Source organism: Panthera leo, chromosome B4, assembly GCF_018350215.1.
Source record: "Panthera leo isolate Ple1 chromosome B4, P.leo_Ple1_pat1.1, whole genome shotgun sequence".
In the NCBI taxonomy this organism is placed as follows: Eukaryota; Metazoa; Chordata; class Mammalia; order Carnivora; family Felidae; genus Panthera; species Panthera leo.
This window is the reverse complement of record NC_056685.1, coordinates 38665431-38687705: the sequence shown is the minus strand read 5'-3', so window position 1 is coordinate 38687705 and position 22275 is coordinate 38665431.

Here is a 22275-nt window from a genome sequence, read left to right as displayed (position 1 = left end):
ATATAAGTTAATTTCTATACTTAAAAATAATAAAGAGGGTATTTAGAATATGATTGAGGAAACAGTGTCTACCAGCATTGACCAGACACATTAAAAAAAAAAAAAATCAAATAGAATTTGTAAAAAAAAAAAAAAAAAAGAAAGAAAAAATGATTGAAATGAAAATTCAATGGGTAGATTAAACAGTAGGTTAGAACTAAGGAGAGAGTTGGTAAGTTGGAAGATATACCTAAGGAAATCACACAGAATATAATAAGGAGAGACAAAGATGGAAAATATGAGACAGACATGAAAGCAGAGTAAAAAGTTTCAATATGTTTTAATTCAAGTTACCAATGGAAAGGGAAGAAAGAGAAGGAGGAAAAATGAATATTGGAAGAGATAATGACTGAGAATTTTCCTAAATTGGTGAATGACAATGGCTCTTCAGAGCCCAGAAGTCCCATAAATCCCAAGCAGGATAAATCCTGTCATATTCATAGTAAAATTACAAAATACCACAGACAAAGAGAAGATGTTAATAGCTAGAAGGAAAGGATTGTTCATAGCTACAGGATGACTTTTTAGCAGAAATAAAGGAAGCTAAGAAAGCCTCTATGTGATGAAAGAAAATTGCTCTCAATCTAGATATATATATATATACTTTGCAAAACAATCTTTCAGAAATGGATAAAACAAAGGTAGTTTCAACAAATAAAAACTAGCTGAGTTTACTACACATAGATGCTCACTAAAGGACCTTTTAGACTAGGATATATTTAAGGAAGAAGGAATTATTCCAGAAGAAAGAATTGAGATGACAGAAGGAATAGAGACTGAAGAAAAGGATGAACACATGGGTAATACTAAACATTGAACAAAGCAGAAATAATAATGAACAATTTGTGGAGTTTAAAAAGTAGACAGAACTAAAATAGGCCAAAAAGGCAAAGAAGTAGTACTGAGGTACAATAACTAGAGTTGAAACATGCTAAGGTCCATATATTGATTAGGAGATAAGTCAAAATGTTAACTTTTGATTTTAAGGTAAATAGCTACTTAAAGAACAGAAATGAAAGAGTGTAACTTTATAACTAGTAGAAGGAAAAATTGAATAATTTTTTTAATTAAAAAAGGCAAAAAAGGGGGAGTAACGAAGAAGAATATGGTAGAAATAAATTCAACTATATCAGTAATCACTATAAATGTAAATGAGCTAAACTCTCCCATATAAAGAAATGGAATAAATAGTAGACTAAATTTTGCTGTGAAGGGGCAACTTAGGCTACATTCAATTTAAATATCTAGTTTATGCTGTTCTCCAGAGATACAGTTCAAACATGAAGACACTTAAAGGGTAAAAACAAAAGCATGGGAAAAGATATACTTGACAAAGAATAATAAAAGAGGAAGCTATATAGTTATATTAAGATCAGACAAAATTTACTATAAGGCAAAAAGCTTGATTAGACATAAAGACAGATACTACATAATGATAAAAGTTCAATTTACAAGGAAGATATAACAGGCTTGAACCAGTAACCAGTAATAGCTTCCAAATATATAAAACAAAATTGTAAAAAGCACAAGGAGAAATTGACAAATCTACATCAGAGTAGAAAGCTTTAAAATTTCCTCTCAATATTTGATAGCTTAAGCAACAAGAAAGTAAAAAATAGATACGGATAATACAATTAACAAGCGTGATCTAATGGATGTATATAGAATTCTGTAATACCTGAGAAGTGGAAAAGAGACATTTTTTCAAGCATACTTGGAACATTTAAGAAAATTGTCTACATTATATGGCATAAACCAAGTCTCAAGAAGTTTCAGTATCTTAAAGCATAATATGACTACAAATAAATTAAGTAAGTAGTAAAAAACAAAACAATGACAAAAAAATAATTCTATGCTTGGAAACTTAAAGCCACATTTCTAAAGAACTCTAGAGTCAAAGAAGAAATCATAATGGAAATTAGAAAATGCTTAACATTGATAAGGATAATACTGCAAATTAAAATCTAGGGAATAAAGTTAAAACAGTGGTTAGAGGTGGTTAGAAATTGGTTAGAGGAAAATTTGTAGCTCATATGCTTATATATTAGGAAAGAAGAAAGTCAGAATAGCAACAAGGTAAACATCCAAATTAAAAAAGAATAACCTTGTAAAAAGTAGAAGGGATGATTAATAAAAAGAATTAATGGAACAAACAAAAAGATAAAAATAAGATTAACAAAGCTTAAAGATGCTTCTTTGAAAAGATTAATAAAATGAGAACTGCCAGCAAGAATAAGAAATAAGGAGAAAAAACACAAACAGCATTAGAAATGAGAAAGAGGATTTGACTGCTTGTTATGGGTTGAACTGTGTACCCATATGTTTAACCCCAGAACTGTGTACCCATATGTTTAACCCCAGAACCTGTGAATGTAACCTTATTAAGGAAATAGGGTCTTTGCAGTTGTAATGAACTTAAGACGCTGTAGGCTTTAATCCGCTATGACTGGTGTCCTTATAAGAAGGGAAGGGACAAAGATATAGACACAAGGAGAACACCATGTAAAGATAAAGGCAGAGATTGGAGTGATGTGTCTACAAGCCAAGGAATGCCCCAAATTGCTAACCATCATCAGAAACTATAAGAGAGGCATAGAACAGATTCTCCTTCAGAGCCCTCAGAAGAACTCAGTTCTGGTGACCCCTTGATTTCAGATTTCTAGCCTTCAGAAGTTTTAAATAATAAATTTTTGTTGTTTTAAGGCACCCAGGTTCTGATATTTTGTTACAGCAGCACTTGGAAACTAATACACTACCGATGCAGCAGGAAAGAAAATACGAGAAAACATTATAAGTCATTTGTTGGCCATAAATTTGAAAACTTAAATGAAAGGGACAAATTACCAACAAAATATTAATTGCCAAAATGGACTCAAGAGGAAATGGAAAACCATTAAATTTAGGTAATGAGTAGTTAACAATATCTTTACATAAAAAAATATCAATCCCAGATGATATTTTTATGGGTATGCCAAACAGCAGAGAAGAAAATAACTCCAGTATTATTTTAGTCCTTCTATAGAGTAGAAGAAAAGAAAACACTTCTTAAGACATTCTATGAGGCCAATATAATGTTGATCAAAATCAGACACCATTATCAAAGAAAACAAATCACAGAACCATTTCACTATGAACATAGATGTAAAAATCCTAAACATAGCATTGACATATTGACACTAGCCATGTAGAAAAAAGGTAATAAGTATGGTCAAGTTGGATTCCCTTCAGCAATGCAAATTTAATTCAGTTCTCTAGATTCAGAAAATGTCTAAATTTAGTTCTCTTAGGTAACGGTTCATTTAAAGAAAAAAAAACATATGATCATCTTGATAGAGACAGAAATTGTCTGATAACATTCAATATTTGATAAAACTCCTAGTCCTGGCTTAGCTAGGAATCAAAGGTGACTTCTTTAACCTGATAAGGTGCTTTTTTAGCACACACTCAAGGATGTGTGAGCTTGTGAGGACCTGGGTGGCTCAGTTGGTTAAGCATTTGACTCTTGGTTTCGGTCATAATCTTGCAGTTTCATGAGTTCAAGCTCCACGTTGTGCTCTGCATTGGTGGTGCAGGGCCCGCTTGGGATTCTCTCTCTCTTTCTCTCTCTTCTCTTTCAGCAGCCCCCTTCTCATGCTGTCTTTCTCAAAAAAGAAAAAAATAAGTTAAAATATTAAAGAAAAAAGGATGTGTGAGCTTGTGTGCACACACACAGGGTTATAGTAATCACATACTCAAGAATAAAATATTTTAAAATTTCCCTTTGGGTTCAGTAAAAAGCTAAGGCTATTTGCTCATTATTTTTATTCAATGTGGTTGTGAGTCCTAGATGGTACAATAGAAAGAAAAAGAAATTAACGTTATAAAGAATGGAAAAAGCAAAACTGTCATATTTGCAGATTATATGATTGTCTACATAGAAAACCTAAACTATCCTTCCCACAAATTACTAGAATGAATAGGAAAGTTTATCAAAGTTGTCAGATAAAAGATCACTATACAAAAGTTGGCGTTTATGCACCATCAAAACCTGAGAAATTTAATTTAAAAAAGATAACATAGGGTAACAAAAAACAAGCTACTCAGGAATATGTTTAACAGATGTGCAAGACTTTTATGAGGAAAAATATGAAAAGTTATCAAACTTCATTTGGAATACCTAAGAAAAATGAAGAGACAAGCCATGGCTTTGGATAGGAGGATGTAGTCATGTACCAGTACAGATTCTTCTCATTTTGATTTAGTTTTAGATTCAAAGAAATTGTAATAAAAATCCCAATAGGTGGGGATTTTTTCTTTCTCATGGAATGTGACCACCTGATTCCAAAACATATTTGAAGCACAAGAGTTGAGAAACTCCTGAAGAAGTCAAAGTGAGGAACTTATCCTGTTAGATATCAAGACTCATAAGAAATGATGGTAATTAGTGCGTATTGATGAAGGGACAAATAGGGCAATGGAACAGGATAAAGCCCAGAAACCAATTCATACAGATTTAAGACCCCAAGATATGATAGAACTGCCATTGAAAATCAGTGTGAGGGACTCCTGGGTGGCTCAGTCGATTAAGCATTGGACTTTGGCTGAGGTCATGAACTCACGGTTCATGGGTTTGGGCCCTGCATCGAGGTCAGTGTTGACATCTCAGAGCCCGGAGCTTGCTTTGGATTCTGTCTCTCTCTCTGTCTGTCCCTTCCCTGCTCACACTCTGTCTCTCTCAGTGTCTCAAAAATAAAAAATGTTGAAAAAAAATTAAATTGAAAAAAAAAAGGAAGTCAGTGTGAAAGTAATAGATAATCCAATACATGATGTAGGGATAATTGGTTATCCATAAAAAATTATTTCTGTATTTTACACTGTATAAGCACATACATTTCAGATGAATTAAAATTTTATTTATTTATAAAGCTTATTTATTTATTTGAGAGAGAGAGAGAGAGCACTATGCATGAACATGCAAACATGAGTCGGGGAGGGGCAGAGAGACAGGGAGAGAATTCCAAGCAGGCTCATGCTGTTAGTACTGACTCTGACACGGGGTTTGAACTCATGAACCATGAGATCATGACCTGAGCTGAAATTCAGAGTTGGACACCTACCTGACTGAATCACCCAGGTCCTCCCCACAGATGAATTAAAAATTTAAATGTGAAAATCAAAATGTTAAATTGTTTACAAGAAAATACTGGCAAGTGTCTTTATGAATTTATGTTATGGAAATACTTTACAAGCAAAGCACAATAAGCAAAATGAAAAAAAAGAATGGACTGATAATTTTGACCATGTTATAATGAAGAACTTCTGGTCATCAAAAATCACCACTAAAAAGACAAAGGTACACACTGTAAGAAATGATTCCTATACAACAAAAAGGATTAGTATTCAGAATATATAAAGAATTCATCAAATTATTAGGAAAATACACTTTAGAAAAATGAGCAAAAGACATAAACAGGCCTTTCACAGAAAAGGAAAGCTGAGTGGTCAAAAAGCATGAGAAAGAACATTCAGCTTTCCTAATATCATGGAAATGCAAATTAAAACTATAACGAGGTACAACTTTAAGTTAAAAAGTCTGACAATACCGTGTGCTGTAGATGTGGGACAATGAAAACTCTCATGCACTACTGTTGAGGGTAAAACCTGGTCCAATCACTTCTGGTAACAGCTTGGTCTTATCGAGCAAAGATGAAGATTCATATGCTCAGAGACCTAGCAATTCCACACATAAGTTCAAACCCTGGAGAAATTCTTACACACAGACACTATTAGACATGTATAAGAACATTCATAGAAACACAGTTTGGGGTAGCTGAAACCTATATATGATCTATATGTTAACCAAGAATAGACTGATAAAGACTGTAATATAGACACACAAGGGAATACTATACAGTAGTGAAAATGAAGGGACTAGTCATATGTACACCAACAGGGATGGATCTCAAAATTATTGTAGTAGAAAAGTAAATGAAGCATACATACAGTCTTATTCTATTTATATCAGTATCAAAAAGATGAACAATATCCTAGTTTTGATGCTTACTGTAAAGTCACAATAATCAAGACATTGCAGTTTGGGCCTGGGATGGAATAGAGACATAGATCTGTGAGCAAAATAGGGAGTCAGAAATAGATGCACACACATGTGGTGAACTCATTTTTTACAAAAGTCCCAAGGCAATTCAGTGAGAAAGGGTAGACTTTTCAATAAATGGCATTGGGACATTTGACATCTATATATATTAAAAAAGAATAAACCTTGATTCATACCCTACACCATAAATAAGAACTACCTCAAAATGGATCATACACCTAAACCTAAAACTTCTAGAATAAAATAGGAGAAAATCTTTGTGACTTAGGGTTATGCAAAGAGTTCACAAAAAGCATTCACCATAGGGGCACCTGGGTGGCTCACTCGGTTAAGCATCCAACTCTTGTTTTGGGCTCGGGTCATGATCTCACAGTTATTTTAAGTTTGGGCTCCAAGATGGGCTCTGTGCTGACAGTGCAGAGACTTCTTGGGATTCTATCTCTCCTCTGTCTGCCCCTCCCCTCCTCCCCTGCTCTCTCTGTCTCCCAAAATAAATAAACTTTAAAAAAAAGTAGCACTTACCACAAAAGAAAAAAATGACAAAATGGACTTCATCAAAAATAAAAACTTCTGGGAGCACCTGGGTGGCTCAGTCGGTTAAGTATCGGACTTTGGCTCAGGTCATAATCTCAAGGTTGGTGAGTTTGAGTCCACCATCGGGCTCTCTGCTATCAGCACGGAGCCTGTTTCATATCTTGTTTCCCTCTCTCTGGCCCTTCCCCACGTGTGTGTTTGTGTGTGTGTGGGTGTGTGGGTGTCTGCATGTGCACACATACTTTCTCTCTCTCAAAAATAAATAAACATTAAAAAAATAAAATCTTCTGTTCTTTGAAAGACACTGTTAGGATAGTAAAAATACAAGCCACAGACTGAGGGAAAATATTCACAAAAGATATATTTGATAAAGTATTGGTGTCCAGAATATAGAAAAAATATAACGTAATAATTTAAAAAAAAACCAACCCCAATAAGAGTAGGCACAGAAGATTCCAACAAATAATTTCCCAAGGAAGAGATACAAATTGCAAAAAAGCACATGAAAAAAATATTCAAGATCATTAGTCGTTAGGAATATGCAAATTTAAATGAAAACTTAAAGTGAAAACTGACAATAAGAAATGGTGGCAGCTAGAGCTCTTATGCATGTTTGGTACGAATGCAAAATGAGTACAGCAAGTTTAGGAAATGGTTTGGTCATTTCTTATAAAATTAAACATGTATTTGCCATCTGACCCAGCAATCCCATCATTGGGCATTTACCCAAGAGACTTGAAAAGTTATGTTCACACAAAAACTTGGGCACAAATGTTACAGCAGCTTTTTTCATAATTCTCAAAAACTGGGAACAACTCAAATGATCAATGGTGGATAGATAAGCAAACTGATATGTTGGAATACTACTCATCAATAAAAAGGATTTAAGTATTGGGGTGCCTCGGTGGCTCAGTTGGTTAAGCCTCCAACTTGATTTTGACTCAGGTCATGATCTCATGGTTCATGAGTTCAAGCCCTGCAGTGGGCTCTGCACTGACAGTGTGAGATTCTCACTCTCCCTCTTTCTGCCCCTCCCCACTTTCACTCTCTGTCAAAATAAATACATAAACTTAAAAAAAAAAAAGGAATGCAGGATTGATGGGCATAATGTTCAAAAGCATTTTGCCAAGCAAGAAAAGCCAGGGTCAAAGTTTACATCCTGTATAATTCCATTTTATATGACATTCTGGAAAAGGCAAAATGATGTAGCTAGAAAACAAGTAAGCAGTTGCCAAGACCTAGGTGGTGGGGAGGGAGCTGTCCATAAAGGAACACATGGAACTTTTGGGGTGATAAAAATGGTCTACATTTGGTTTGTGGTAATGGGTACCCAGTGAGGTTTATCAAAATTCACAGAGCACTAAAAAGGGTGAATTTTACTGAATGCAAATTATATCTCATCCACCCTGATGTTTAAAGAAAGCAACAATATATTACTTAGGGACACATCCATCCATGAATGGCAAAGCTATTTTTTTTAACTTAATGTTAAAAAAAAGTTTATTTATTTATTTTGACAGACACCACGTGCACGTGAGTTGGCATGGGGCAGAGAGAGAGGAAGAGAGAGAATCCCAAGCAGACTCCTTGCTATCAGCGCAGAGCCTGACACGGGGCTGGAACCGAGGAACTGTGAGATCATCATCTGATCCGAAATCAGGAGTCGGACACTCAACCGACTGAGCCACCCAGGTGCCCCAAAGCTAGTTTTAAAAACAAGTTACTTTTGAGAGCAAAGGAGTTCAACAGGATTTGGGAGAGACACACGGGTGACCTCAAAGGTTTGATAGAGATCCATGTCTTAGAGTGGGATGGAATGGAAGTGAATTGTTAAAACAAGATTATATTATTTGGGAGAAAGTGATGAAATACTAATCCTGTCCTCCCGGTGTGGAGTCATTCATCCACCTGCAAGGGACTCAGGGGAATTGGGAGTGACTAAGGGCTGGAATCATGGGCATAAAAGGAAGGGACTGCCACTGTTCATTGTCTCCATGCCTCCTTGCTGAGCAGTTGCAGGGGCAGCTGGGTATCTATATTCACTTAGTTCCTCCCCCACCCTGCCCTTGGGATTGAAGAAGGCAACCCATCACAGAAGGAGCCTCAGGCAGGTGACCATATGGTCTCTCTCCTCCACCTTACCCACCAAACACAATTTCTTAATTTTTAAAAAAAATTTTTTTTAATGTTTACTTATTTTTGAGACAGAGAGAGACAGAGCATGAACAGGGGAGGGGCAGAGAGAGAGGGAGACACAGAATCGGAAACAGGCTCCAGGCTCTGAGCCATCAGCCCAGAGCCTGACGCAGGGCTCGAACTCACGGACCTCGAGATCGTGACCTGAGCCGAAGTCGGACGCTTAACCGACTGAGCCACCCAGGTGCCCCACAATTTCTTAATTTTTAAAAATTATTTAAAAAAAATTGTTTTAGGTAAGCTCTACATCCAACGTGGGGCATGAACTCATGACACTGAGATTGAGACTCACATGCTCTACTGACTGTGAGCCAGCCAGGCACCTCCACATTTCTTCCTTAAAGACATGCTGGAGAGGAAAGTCCTTGAAGGCAGGGGTGGCATGGAGTAATGGAAAGAACACGAACTTTAGAGTCAGAGCAAATTTGGAATCCAGACTGGTTTATTAACTTGCATGCCTTTGCACAAGTTAATGAACCCTTTGGAGTCTCTATTTCCTTGTTGTAAAAATGGGCAGAAAAACACCTACCTAACTTGCAGGGAATTGATGTATTCTGATGTATTTTTAAATAGATGTAGTCTGAAAGCTCAATAGGAGGGGGCAGGAAAGGTGGGGCTTCCTGGGAAGACAAGCTAATGATGGCAGACATTGGTGGACATCTGGCTCTCCAGCCTCTTGCTCAAGCACTGGATCCCACAGGATCCCAAGGTGGAGGGCCTGGCTCAGCCTGACATGGACAGCTGTGGACATCTAAATACAACTGTTGACAGGCTGAGATCCATTCTCTTTTTGAGGATAAAGTACCCTGGAAGTCAGGTTACAGTCATATGGCAGCATGGTGAACATAAAATGAAAACACAGAAGTTAGTTGTAAAGTTAAAATGCTTAAAGATAGGTGTGCCTGGGTGGCTCAGTCAGTTGAGTTTCGGACTCTGGATTTTGGCTGGGGCTATGATCCTAGGGTCGTGGGACTGACTTCCATGCTGGTTTCTGTGCTGAACGTGGAGCCTGCTCGGGATTCTCTCTCTCTCTTTGCTTCTGTCCCTACCCCACTAGTGTTGTCTCCCTGTCTCTAAAAAAATGTTTAAGGGTATCATGTGATGATAATTTGATGTGTCCATCTCTATAAGAAAGACACAGCTGCCTTTTGGACAAGGATTCTCTTTCTCCAGGCCTGTGGTCTGGATTTTCTCTAGGGTCCCTTTCCCTGTGTTTCTATGGTTGACGAATCTCCCCCTTCAGACTGACCATCTTTTCTGTAGATAGCCTTCCAAGTAAGTCCAAGTGAAGGCTAGATGCCTGGAGAATCATTCTCTGTTTAAGGTAATCACAAGTTGTGCTCTGATGCAGTGTGGGTTCATTTCATGGTGTTACTCTCTCAGAGTTTTATTCCCCTCATTTCCAAATTCCTGGGGGCAGAGTAGGTGGGAAAAGGCTGCATGCCAGTGTTCACTGTAGGTACCATCCACTCAGTATGCTCTTGAAAGATGTTCTCTTTCCACATATGTAAGGGACCCATTCATTCATCATGTAAGTTATTTACTGAGTGTGTGTGTGTGTGTGTGTGTGCGCGCGCGCGCGTGCGCGTGCGCCCAGCATTATGCAGGTTTCTGGCACAATGCTGGCTATTGATCATGCTGCTTGAGACTTTTCTGTTGGTGGAGTAAAGACCACCGCACCACCAGCATGATATAGCTCACTGTCTTCAAAACAGAGATGGTCTGTAAGAACAGAGTCACATCTTCATACTTTCCAACCAGCGCACCCAGACAGGAGGAAATAATAGCTGCCAATTACCACAACACTGTGGAGTAGGTATCCTCATGCCCATTCTATAGATGACAGAACCGCGGTTCAGAGGGGTTAAAACAACCTGTTTAGGCTCACACTGCCAGTAACAGTGAAGCTGGGGTTCAAACCCAGGTCTGCCCCACACCAAAGCTGTTCATCAATGCTTTCCATCATGCCCAGAACAGCTCACCAGCTATCAGGAATGCTGCAGCCACAAGATAGCCACAGAGACCACCCTCCTCCCTCTGCTTTTCCAAACACCACCCCCTGACACATGGTGTGAGCCATGACCTCTCCATGGCCTGCAGGATCGAGGTGAATCCCTCACCAGTCACTCCGGCACCTTCCCCCCTCAAGGTCCAAGATCCCCTTCTAATCTCCTCTTGTTTATAAACCACAACTTCTGTGGCATACCGCTTGCCTTTCCCAGGGTCTCTTGGATTTACAGCCTCTTTAACCGGCACCAGACATTTGCTTCTGGAGTCCTTTTGGCTCTAGATGGTCACCAGCCATGATCCTGGGGCCTGCTGACATTTCCACATCTGGCGCAGGCTGTGCCTCACCAGGCAGCCCCTGGGACCTTGTCTGTCTCGAACCAGTCACACCAGTCACCCTGGGTGTTTACCACTTATTTATTTTTCAAAGCCACAAAGAGAAGGGGGAGACAGGATGGAGAGAACAGGCCTGAGCTAACCAGGTAATCCCCCCTCCCTGAAGGTCTGGGAACACTTACTCTGGGTGCTGCTCCATTTATCATTGCTCTCCAACAGCCACATATCTAGCAGAGGTTAGGAATGGTGTTTAAAGTATTTTGTTCTTCCTCAACATAGAGCACATGCTGACCACATGGTAGATTTCTGGTCCTTACTTAAGGGGATGAATGAAATGAACAAGTGAAGAATTCCTGACAGACAGGAAGAGGGGGGCTACATAATACCAGCTGTTACAAGATGGCGGTTAGTGCCTGAATACTGGTGGGCCTGCTGGGAGGAAAGAAGCCGCTGGGGGCACTCATGGGACAGCTTGGCGTCCGACAGGATCTGAATCTGAACTCTAGGGACGTCTCGGTGGCTCAATAGGTTACATGTCCAACTTCAGCTCAGGTCATGATCTCGTGGTTCGTGAATTCGAGCCCTGGGTCAGGCTCTGTGCTGACAGCTCGGAGCCTGGAGCCTCCTTCGGATTCTGTGTCTCCCTCTCTGCCCCTCCCCTGCTCGTGTTCTCTCTCTCCCTCAAAAATAAATAAACATTAAAAAAAAAAAACACATTGAATCTGAACTCTGCCACTTCATGGCTGTGTGACACTGGCTGAGTGACTTTACTTCTGTCATCTGTAAGAAGGGCCGTGATGATGATTGAATAAAACAATTTGTGTAAGAGCCTGGCACAGAGTGAGTGATCACAAAAATCGTTCAGTGTGGTTAGAGGAGGAGAAGGGAACGAAGAAGACATTTGGAGGAAGACCACATGTAGAGAGTTTTGGAAGGATTGTCTAGTGATATCCCAGCCTGGCTCTGTGACCATCAGTGTCTTCATTGCCTTGGCAAGGACGTCCTGGAGCCCCAACTCTGGTTGTGGATCTCTCTGGTTTCAGGAAGCAGTGGCAGCAGCTGTGTGCGGGGTGGTGCCAGGGGTGGGGGTCCGTGGAGGGGGTTGTTGCTAGGAGGGTGGAGAATATTCAGGTGGATGGTGAGGGGAAAGGATACGGGTGGGGGTGCACTGCAACTGAACCGTTGGTTTATTTCAAGGTTGCAATCCCTCCAACCCACTCTTCCTATAGGTCGCCGTGACATGAGGGCAGAGGAGCTGAACACAGAACAGATGTTTCCTCTCTTTCACTATCAATGGATGGCTTGAGGACAAGGGGTGGGGTGGGGGGTGGGGGGAGAGGGGGAAGGAGATGAAGGCTGAGAGAGATCCCTTAGTTGGGAACCCCTCCCTCCCCACTCTGATCTGCAGGCTTGGAGGGTCTGCCCCCTACGGTTCTAGGAAGCACTTAATGAATGTTAATTGCACGGCCAAACCTAGGGTCAAATCGAACCAAGGGCAGGGGTGTGGGTTGGCCCGTTTCCTGGAGGGGACTTGGAGGGTGGTTAGATGCTCCTGTCCAGCTCAAGGAAGAATAACTGGGGACAGGAGAGAAGAAAAAACAGCTGCCTGTGTTGTCTGCACCTCTTGGAGTGACCACCTATGTGGCCGGCAGGCTTGGAGGAGTCCAGCAGCTTCACAGCACCACCAAGATATCTCTGGACATCAGTTTTCTGGTCTCCAGATGACTTTATTCCTTCACTGGGAGGACTTCCTCAATAATCATTGTCATGGTGCTGCTTTACCAATATGCAGGATCAGCGAGAATGAGGTTTCATGGCGCATCAGCAGCACAGGGGATGTCATTTACAGGCGGGGAAAGTACCTAAGTGCTCTTCCACTTGCTGTGCCCGTGGGGGGGGGGGGGTGCAGCTGTGGGGACAGGTGCGCCTCCTCCCAGATTACTCTGAAATCATTGTGGGTGCCCAGTAAGCACTTCTTGGCTAGAGTCTGAGAGAAACAATGAAAAGCTGGTTGGGACTTAAAATCTCCTGCACCAATTAATCATTTGGAGGACTTTGGCTTAATCTCCTTCCCTGAGATACATCTTCTTTCTCATGCGAATGGCTGTGAGGCCCCAGGGAATCAGAGAGGGAGTCAAGCTGAGCTGGGCATGTATTTTTTTCTTGGTTGTCATCCCAGTTTCTACTTTTTTTTTTTTTTAAGTTTATTTATTTAGTGCGAGCAAACGCACGCACAAGCTCGAGCAGGGGAGGGGCAGGCAGACAGAGAGAATCCCAAGTAGGCCTCCACGCCATCAGCACAGAGCCCGACGTGAGGCTTGAACCCATGAACCATGAGATCATGACCTGAGTTGAGATCAAGAGTCGGACGCTTAACCAACTGAGCCACCCAGGCGCCCCCCATTTTCTATTTCTAAAGGAGGTGCCTCCGTCTCTCCTGAGACACAGAAAGCCCAGCAAAGTTGGTACAGTCTTCACGGTGGGACTCAAAATGGAACAGATTGCCTCGAAAGGTAGTGAGCTCCCTGTCTCAGAGGTGTTCAACACCACAGCATTTCCTGGTCCTTACACACCATGCTGGTATGGCCCCTGTGTATATTCTCTTGACCCCCGAGGGGCCTCCCCGAGGAGGGCACTAGTATTAGCATCCCTGTTTTACAGATAGGGAGACTGAGGTTCCTGGAGGTTAGCTGGCCTCCTGTTTCACAGCTATGCGGTGGCCTTCTGAAAGCTTGGAAATCATGCCACTAGCGACGGGCATGGCCTGCCAGAGGTGCCATGTGGCCCACGGACATGGGGCCTAACTGAATGGTAGTGAGTTTCTCCCTAAAGGGAAAGTCTTGGGTTAAACCTCAGAAAAGTTCCCATGAGTCAGCCCCGAGCACCTTCCTGTTCCGCCTGTGACTGTGCAGGCCTTCCATCCAGGGCTGACTCTGCCATCTCAGGCCAAAGGGACTCGGTGGCGGGGGGTGGGGGTGGGGGAGCAGCAGGGCCTGGCAACCGGACAGCAGACTGCAAGTCTGACTTTTATCCTTTCACACTTGTGATACTGAATGCTGTGCGCATGTGCGTGTGTGTGTACATGTGCGTGTGTGTGTATGCGTGTGTGTGAGACAGAGGGGTTTCAGGGAGGGAGACGGTATTGCCTTTGTATGAATCTTTCTTTCTTTCTTTCTTTCTTTCTTTCTTTCTTTCTTTCTTTCTTTCACAAACCACAAACCAGCTACACATTCTTTGGCAGTTTCCTGAGGATGAACTTTAGATTTTGTGGAGAAAGAGAAAGAAAGAAAGAAAGAAAGAAAGAAAGAAAGAAGAAAAGTAGAGAGAGAGAAAGAGAGAGGAAGGAAGGAAGGAAGGAAGGAAGGAAAGAGTGGGGTGGGGAAGAAGGGAGACAGAAAAGCAGTGAGCACACAAGCCCTCCACACACGACTCCTGGCAATAAGGAAGTGAGACTAGATCTTTTTCATGAATGGGCTTAACTCAGCCTTGCTGAACTTCCGCTCTCCCATTCACCAGCATTCAAATTTCACCTTCTGACCATCCAAGGCAGCTGGCTCCTGGCCCAGGAACTAGAAGCGGTTTGAGATCATCCCCCTGACCACAGGCAACTGTATGCTTACAAGAATCTTCTTTTCTGAGCTGGTAAATCCAAAATGATCGGGAAGTTTACAGGACACCAGGTTTGAGGGGCACTGGCTCCTGGATCCCGCCCCACCCCCCACCCCCAACTACCCCCAGGGCTATTGCTTACACCCTGGGGAAGCTTAGAAATCGCTGCAGGCAGGGAGGCAAAAGAAATGCTCCTGCCCAGGAGCTGCCCTTGGGGAAGAGTTAAGGGCTGCTTGAAAATTATGCTGGGAGAAGGCGGCACCATTTGGGAGAGGACGCTTTAGAGTTTTTCCTGTTGGGGCTGTGGGGCAGTTAGCTGTGGCTTGTGGCCTGTGTGGGTGCCATTCTTTCACTTTGGACGGGGGTTAGATGATGAACAGGGAGCACTCAAATCTGTTGTCTTTTGAAAATCGGCCCCGGACGTTGCAGAGGGTTTGGCCAGGTGGTGGAAAGACTGGCCTGCAGGGTCTTGGGCAAGCCATTTAATTTTGTTGTGCCTCAGTTTCCTCGTTAGGAAAGATGGGTAGAACATCTCCCAGTGGGGGTTACTGTGACTGCTGAATGAGCTAAGGGCAAAAGACATGCCCCCCCCCCCCCCACCAAGTGCAACCCTCCCTCCCCCGGCCCATGGGCTCTAAGTCAGGGAAGTCCCCTGCTGCCACCGCTCCCAGAACAAGGAGCTGCTCTGTGGCTGCCAGCTGCCAGGATGAGTGGCCTGGAAGAAGAGGGTCGCACGGATGGCCTGTCCTGGACACCAAAGATGGAGGAGGAAGGAGAGTGGTGGTGGGGGGGCAGGCACCCCACGTGAGGCTGAGCTGCTTTTTCTCGGTCTCCTTCACTCCTGCAGCCCCTTCCAGGAGAAGATCGAGGACAAAAGGAGCATCATTTTCCTGTCCTCACTCTGGCTCCCCTGGTCCCCGGACTCGGATGGGTTAAAGGGGGACCCCAGACACCCATGTCTTAAAATATTTGGGCCCAGAGGCAGGGTACGGAGGAGAGTGACCTTCAGGGTGCCTCTCCACTTCCGAGCCAGGAGACTTTCCCGAAGGCAGAATCCAGGACAAAGTGCTGGCGAGCTGCATTCCACTCTTGCAGCTGCTGTGGCGGCCGGGCCGGCTCTGGGCACTGGGAATGGACTCGGAAATACCAGTGGGCTTTGTTGGGCTGATTACTCACAGCAAAGGAATGACATCCATTTCATTGGACTTTCTAGGAACTTGCCGGCAGCTGGAGCGTCCCTGTCCCTGGGTCCCTCTCCGGCACAGGGAGGCTGCTACCAGAAGCCCGGTACTGGGGAGGGAGGCGCAGCCCTGGAGGACCCGAGCCCGCGGGCCCCAGGAGGCACTGGTGGGATTCTCCTTTTATTAAGCTGGGTTCTGGGTCCTCCTCCACTGTGATAACTGGAAGCCACCTTTCCTGGCCTGTTTTTCTGATCTTCTCTGCCTGGGCTTTCCCCACCTCTCACAGAGCAAAGGAGGGCTGGGTTCTGGCAGGACGGCAGCCACGAAGGCATGGCAGTTGGCACGGTGGTGATGTGGCTGCAGGGGAGGCGATGCCCATTGATCTGGGCTGCTGCAGCCCCATGCACAGGCACAGAGATGGGCACAGGGAGCCTTGCAGGGGCGCGACGCTCTTCCCGGGTTACACACTCAGCAAGTGGCAGAGCTAGGGACGAAATCCATTTCTGCTCAGTTATGCAGCGTGTGTGGGGTTAGCTACCAGACCTGACTGGGTGTGTTCTTCATGAGCTCTACTTTTATGCGAATAAGAGTAAGTGCTCCCTCAGGGCCAAGGCCACGTCTTCTGTTTCCTCTGTGTCTACGAGATCCCCACAGCTCGTTTGAAAAAGCAGCTGCCAGATTGTGCTGAGGCAGTGGGGCCACAGCTGCCCAAGGAGTCTGTGTGGAGGCCACGGTGGCCGAAGGGACCCTCCTCAGCTCGGAACCTGTCCCTCTGCAGAGGCACCTCTTCCACGTGTGCTGGCCCACCTTCCTGCTGCTGGTCACTGCTTCCTCACATTCCCTTCCCATCTTCCTCATGGCCTGCCTGTTCATGGCTTTTCCTGACATGTGGCTCCATTACTGTCTTCTCTTTCCTAATGCCTCTGCACCTCCTTAACTATTTATCATTAACGCTGCTAACACAGGACTGATTTTCTTTCCACTCTCTTTCCTGTGCCATGAGGGTTCTGTTTACAAATGGCTTCTATGCCTCCTTCTCCCTGCCTCTAGGTTTCTGGACTAACCTCACCCTCTGTGCCCTCTCAGACTCTCCCCTGCAGAAGTCCTGTCAGAAGCCCTGATGGCTTACTGACTATCCCATCTAGACCTTTCAGGCAGCTGGCATTCAACAGAGGACTGTGAGAGACCATTGTGGACCCAAATTGTGGCCAGGGTGGCAAGGCCACATGGTTCCAGATGGTATGGAATCAGTTTGATTATCCTCGATATAAAGATGAGGGACCCAAAGCTCAGAGAGGTTAAGCAACTTGCCTGAGGTCACACATTGAGAAGACAGTGGAATCTAGAATCTTGAACACAAGGTTGAGAATTTTCTATTATATTGTGCTACTTCCCAAGAAAAACTTCATTGTGTCTGGTTTTGGTTTTTGTATTGAAAGTAATTCATCACATTAAAAAAAAATGTTTATTTAGTTTGAGGCGGGGGAGGTGTGGTGGGGGGAGGAATCCTAAGTGGACTCTGAGCTGTCTGCACAGAGCCTGATGTGGGGCTCGATCCCATGAACAGTGTGATTATGACCTGAGCCAGAATCAAGAGTCAGACACTTAACTGACAGAGCCACCCAGGCACCCCAGTAATTCATTACATTTTAAATTATAGAAAGATTATAATTTCTGCAAGGTATTTCACTCAGTAGATGGTCTTTCACCCTGGAACTTCCATCATTCTGGATCAATGAAGCATATTATCATGGGTGTTGGTGTTAATTTTAAATAAAACCCTCGCATTGAGTCTGACATAGACTTGCTTGATAATATTGTTAGTAATAGTATTGTTCATAATACACTAATTATTGCTGTTTGAAAAAAGAAAAAACAACAGAGCTTCTAATAATAATGCTGCAGAAGCCTAGTTAGTCCAAAACTGATGAGAAAGCACTGGCCCTTGGGTAAGAGGCTTGACTCTTTAACTACCAGCAGTTGGCTATGTGGCTTGGGGCAAGATGATGACCCTTGGGGTTTCATCAAATGAGTGGCTCATCCCTTAAATACAGGGCTGGGTCTAAATAATCTCTATGACTCCTTTCACCTCCAAACTTCAACAAGTCTGGAAATTTGGCTTTGTAACCTCGTCAGCGGCAGAAGCAAGTATGGAAGCATGTGAACCCATGCCACTAGACCTCCCTGCCCCAGCATTTGGGGTGGTCCTCCCAGAACCTGACTGCAGGAACATGGAGAAGTTCTTGCTGCAAGTCTGAAGAGTTCTTGTCTGAACCATGCTAGCTGGTTGACCTTTAGGGACTCAAAAACTTCCTCCACGTTAAGGTTGACATAAACAGGTCATACCCACGGCCAAGGCCACTCCCTCTGTTCTCATCTGTTGGACTCGATGGGTAGCAGAATTTCCATCCGCTCCAGCAGCTGCTGATGGCTGCAGGGTCTGGGGTGGTCTCTGTTAACCTGCCAGCTGCTTAAACAGCAGGCGGAGGGAGCTTCCTCTGGCTTCCTCTGGTCTGCAGCTGTTCAGAGCATCACTGGAACAATGGTTGACTTCCACGACAAGAATGTGTCAAAACTGATTTTTTTTAATGCAGAAAATTATTTCAGGTTGACTTATAAGCTGGTCCAAATATGTTCTCTGGAATATAAAACATGGTGATAAAGTGCCCCAAATCATGCCTCACACATAGCAAGCACTCTGGTCATGGTAGCTCGTGGTTGTTAATATCAGATCTCATGGAATAATGCGACTAAAATGGTGATGATCTCCCAACTTGACTAACCCTTCTAAGACCAACTCAGACCCCCTTTCCTCCAGGAATTCTTTCTGGACTCCTCGGCCTGTATTCATTTCTGGCATTCATTCACTGATTCATTCATTCAGCAAACGCTTTTCAAGTGCTGGGGTTCTAGGTGTTGAGGATATCCTGGCAAATGTATTCTGGTAGGTGAAGACAGATAACAGGCAACATACCAATTAAAAAAAAAGTCAACATTCATTCATTCAGTCAATCAAAAATGTACTGAGCACTGGGGCACCTGGGTGGTTCAGTTGGTTGAGCCTCTGACTCTTGAGTTCGGCTCAGGTCCTGATTCCAGGGTCGTGGGATTGAGCCCTATGTCAGGCTCTGAGCTGAGTGTGGAGACTTAAGATTTTTTTTCTCTCTCTCTCTCCCTCTGCCCCTCTTCCCTGATTGCGCTCTCATAAATAAATAAATAAATAAATAAATAAATAAATACTGAGCACTTACTATGTGTCAGATACAGTATTATATAAGATAACCATGGCTTCTCAACTTTTTAGTAGAGAGAGGGACAATGAGCAAATTGATTACAAAGTTTAGACATGGTACATATTTGAAGAAAATGCAACAGGGGCCTGAAAAGGGGATGGGGTGCTGCTTTAACCAAGGATGTCAGGTTTTAATCATTTCAGGAGAAGTCCAATCAAAATGAACAATGTCTCCTGCACTCACTGCTGGGGTCACTTATCTACATTTATCATGTTGTTAAAGACTTTCCTGTTTAAACATGGTTGGCTTGGGGTGGCCACTGGCTGCATTTGAAGGATTTCTTAACAGACTTTAGTAGAGAATAGGGAGAACTGCTCTTTAACTTGATTGAAGATACTTTGGCAGGGTCTGTTACAAAGTCTTCAGGGTCTGGGGGCTTGTGGAAGCAGGAACAAGTGTGGGGAAAAGAGCTTATGGTAGGGGCACTGGAGACTCTACAGAAGCACTAAAACATGAAGTCTCAATTTCCAGTGAAAAGCACTACATGACATCATGGACAGCTGGAGCAAAGCCTGGCTCTTTCCCAACCCTGCCATCTGATTTTCAGTCCTAGCAAACCACTGCCTCACTTCTGTATCAAGATTTTAACTTGCAGAACTGTTTTCTTGTGAGCTTGAGGTTTACAGCATCCTTGAAAGATAAAAGTGACAAATACTACTATCTGTGTTTGAGAGTTGAGCAAACTGAGAGAGAAAGGTCAAAAGTCTTATCCAAGGCCACCCAGTAAGTTGGGGGAGAAACCAGGAATAGACCTTATTCAGAGTCCTTTGTTCTTCCCACCACATTGCTTGTCAGTACCCAAATTTGCCAAATCTGCATGAAATGTGCATCCGTTCTTAGCTCTTGTGCATTCAGAATAACGATCTGACTTGGAACTTTTCTTCGAAGACTGAACGTTCCTTCTCTTGGACACCCTAACTGCTGCCTGCAATTCCTTGTCTTAGGCCCCCAGCTTCCCACACCTTCCTCTGGGTGGTGGGGAAGGGGCCAATAGTGACAGGCAGTGTAGGAGGTGGACACTTGGGGCTACAGCTCTGGACAGCTGTCCTTGATTATAGATGGATGCGCGAGAGCCCCCAGGCACGCCCTGCTCGACACTGTCTCGGAACTGCTGAATGCAGACTGGAAAACCTCATCAAGAGTGTTGACCAGAACAGATAGATGCTGGCGGGTCATGCTGGAGGAGACCTACAGTAGGTCCCAAGCCTATCTCCCATCTTTCCCTCCTAGGTTTCCTCCCCCTTCAGGAAGATGCACACTAGTGGGTGTGGGTGGGCAGTGCTTTGTGAACCATTTGGAAAGAGGGCAATTTCCTACTCCTGTGCCAACCTCTGCACTGGTCTCCTAGTGTCTACTCTCCATTCCCTCCATTCTGATGTCCACACAGCAATTACAGCAATCTTTGAAAACCTAGAAGTCTTCATTTTTCTCCCCTGCTCAAAACCCTACAACTCCACCACCCTGCTCCATGCCCCCTTCTTCTAAGGACAAAATCTCAACGTGGGTTATAACTGCTTGGTCCCTCCTGCTTAGTTTGCCGCCTTACTTCAGACCAGCTCCTCTTTGCCACTCTGACGTCAGCCACACTGGCCTTTCTGAGCCTCAAAAGAGCCAAAGTCTTTCTGCTTCAGGACTTCTGTATAGACTGTTCCCTCTGCCTGGAACGCTCTCCCCTTCTTGTCCCCTACTTGTTGGCTGAATATTTCTTACTCAGCTTTCAGGTCACAGCTTAAATGTCACCTCCTGGATTCCTTAGACTAGATTATATCCCCCTTATATAGCACTTTTTCACCTCTGTAAGATAGTAGCTAATTGTACTAAAAAAAAAACAACCCAATTGTTTAATTGCTTAGTAGGTTCTCCTCTGCCCCCTCTCTCTCCTCACTCCCTTCTCCCACTCTTCCTTTTGGTAACACGATCTCTCGTTGTGCCTAGGATACTGCCTGGCACCCCACCCATGTCTGTTGAATGACTAAACGACCCATGTGCCCCATGGGTTGGGAGGACATGTAAGATCATTGAATCCGATGTATCTCCTTTACAGCATTCCTGCCGGATGTCCCTCACCTCCACCTCAGTGCCTCTGTGTTTGTGTCAGGGAACTTGCTGCCTCTGAGGGCAGCCCATTCAGTTGAAGTAGGAAGGGGCCTCGCCAGTGGTTAAATGCTCACCCTCAGTATGTTAACGCCACTATACCTTTGTTTCCTCATCTGTAAATGGTGATCTCAATATCACCCACTTCACAGAAATGGTGTAATTATTATTATTTTTTGAAATTGTTATTTATTTATTTTGAGAGACAGATAGAGAGTGAGCAGGAGAGGAGTGGAGAGAGAGAGAGAGAGAGAGAGAGAGAGAGAGAATCCCAAGCAGGCTCCAAGCTGTCAATGTAGGGCCCTATTTGGACTCAAACTCATGAACTGTGAGATGGACCTTGCCCAAACCAAGAGGTGGACACTTAATCAACTGAGCCACTCAGGCGCCCCTAGAAATGTTGTAATTATTAAATGATATCAGGCACATGAAACATAGTAAGTTTTTCACCATGATGGTTCAACAATTGTAAATTATTATGATTATTACTATCATTATTATATAATCATCATCACAGAGGGTGAAATTTTCCTTACATCCCATTGTGATCGATCTCTCTGTACATGTGGTTCTACCTGTGGGCTTGCACAGAATGTGTCTGTCACATTTCCCATGACAGCCAGTGAAGGCGTTGAAGACAGTATGTTGCTGAATAGGTCTGTCTTCTCCAGTGTGCTCCGGGACAGGAACTGTGCCAGTTTCCAGCTTCTCACCATCTTGGCCCCTCTTTGAATAATTCCTCCTTGTCTATGTCCTCTCACTTCTCCAGCCATCCTAGAGATGAAAAAGTGCTAGTCCGAACAGATCCAGGGCCATGGACAACAGAGTAGAGAATGAGAAGGAATTATCTAGTCTCTGGACCAGACCCAGGTGTGAGAAGCTTTATGGGCTT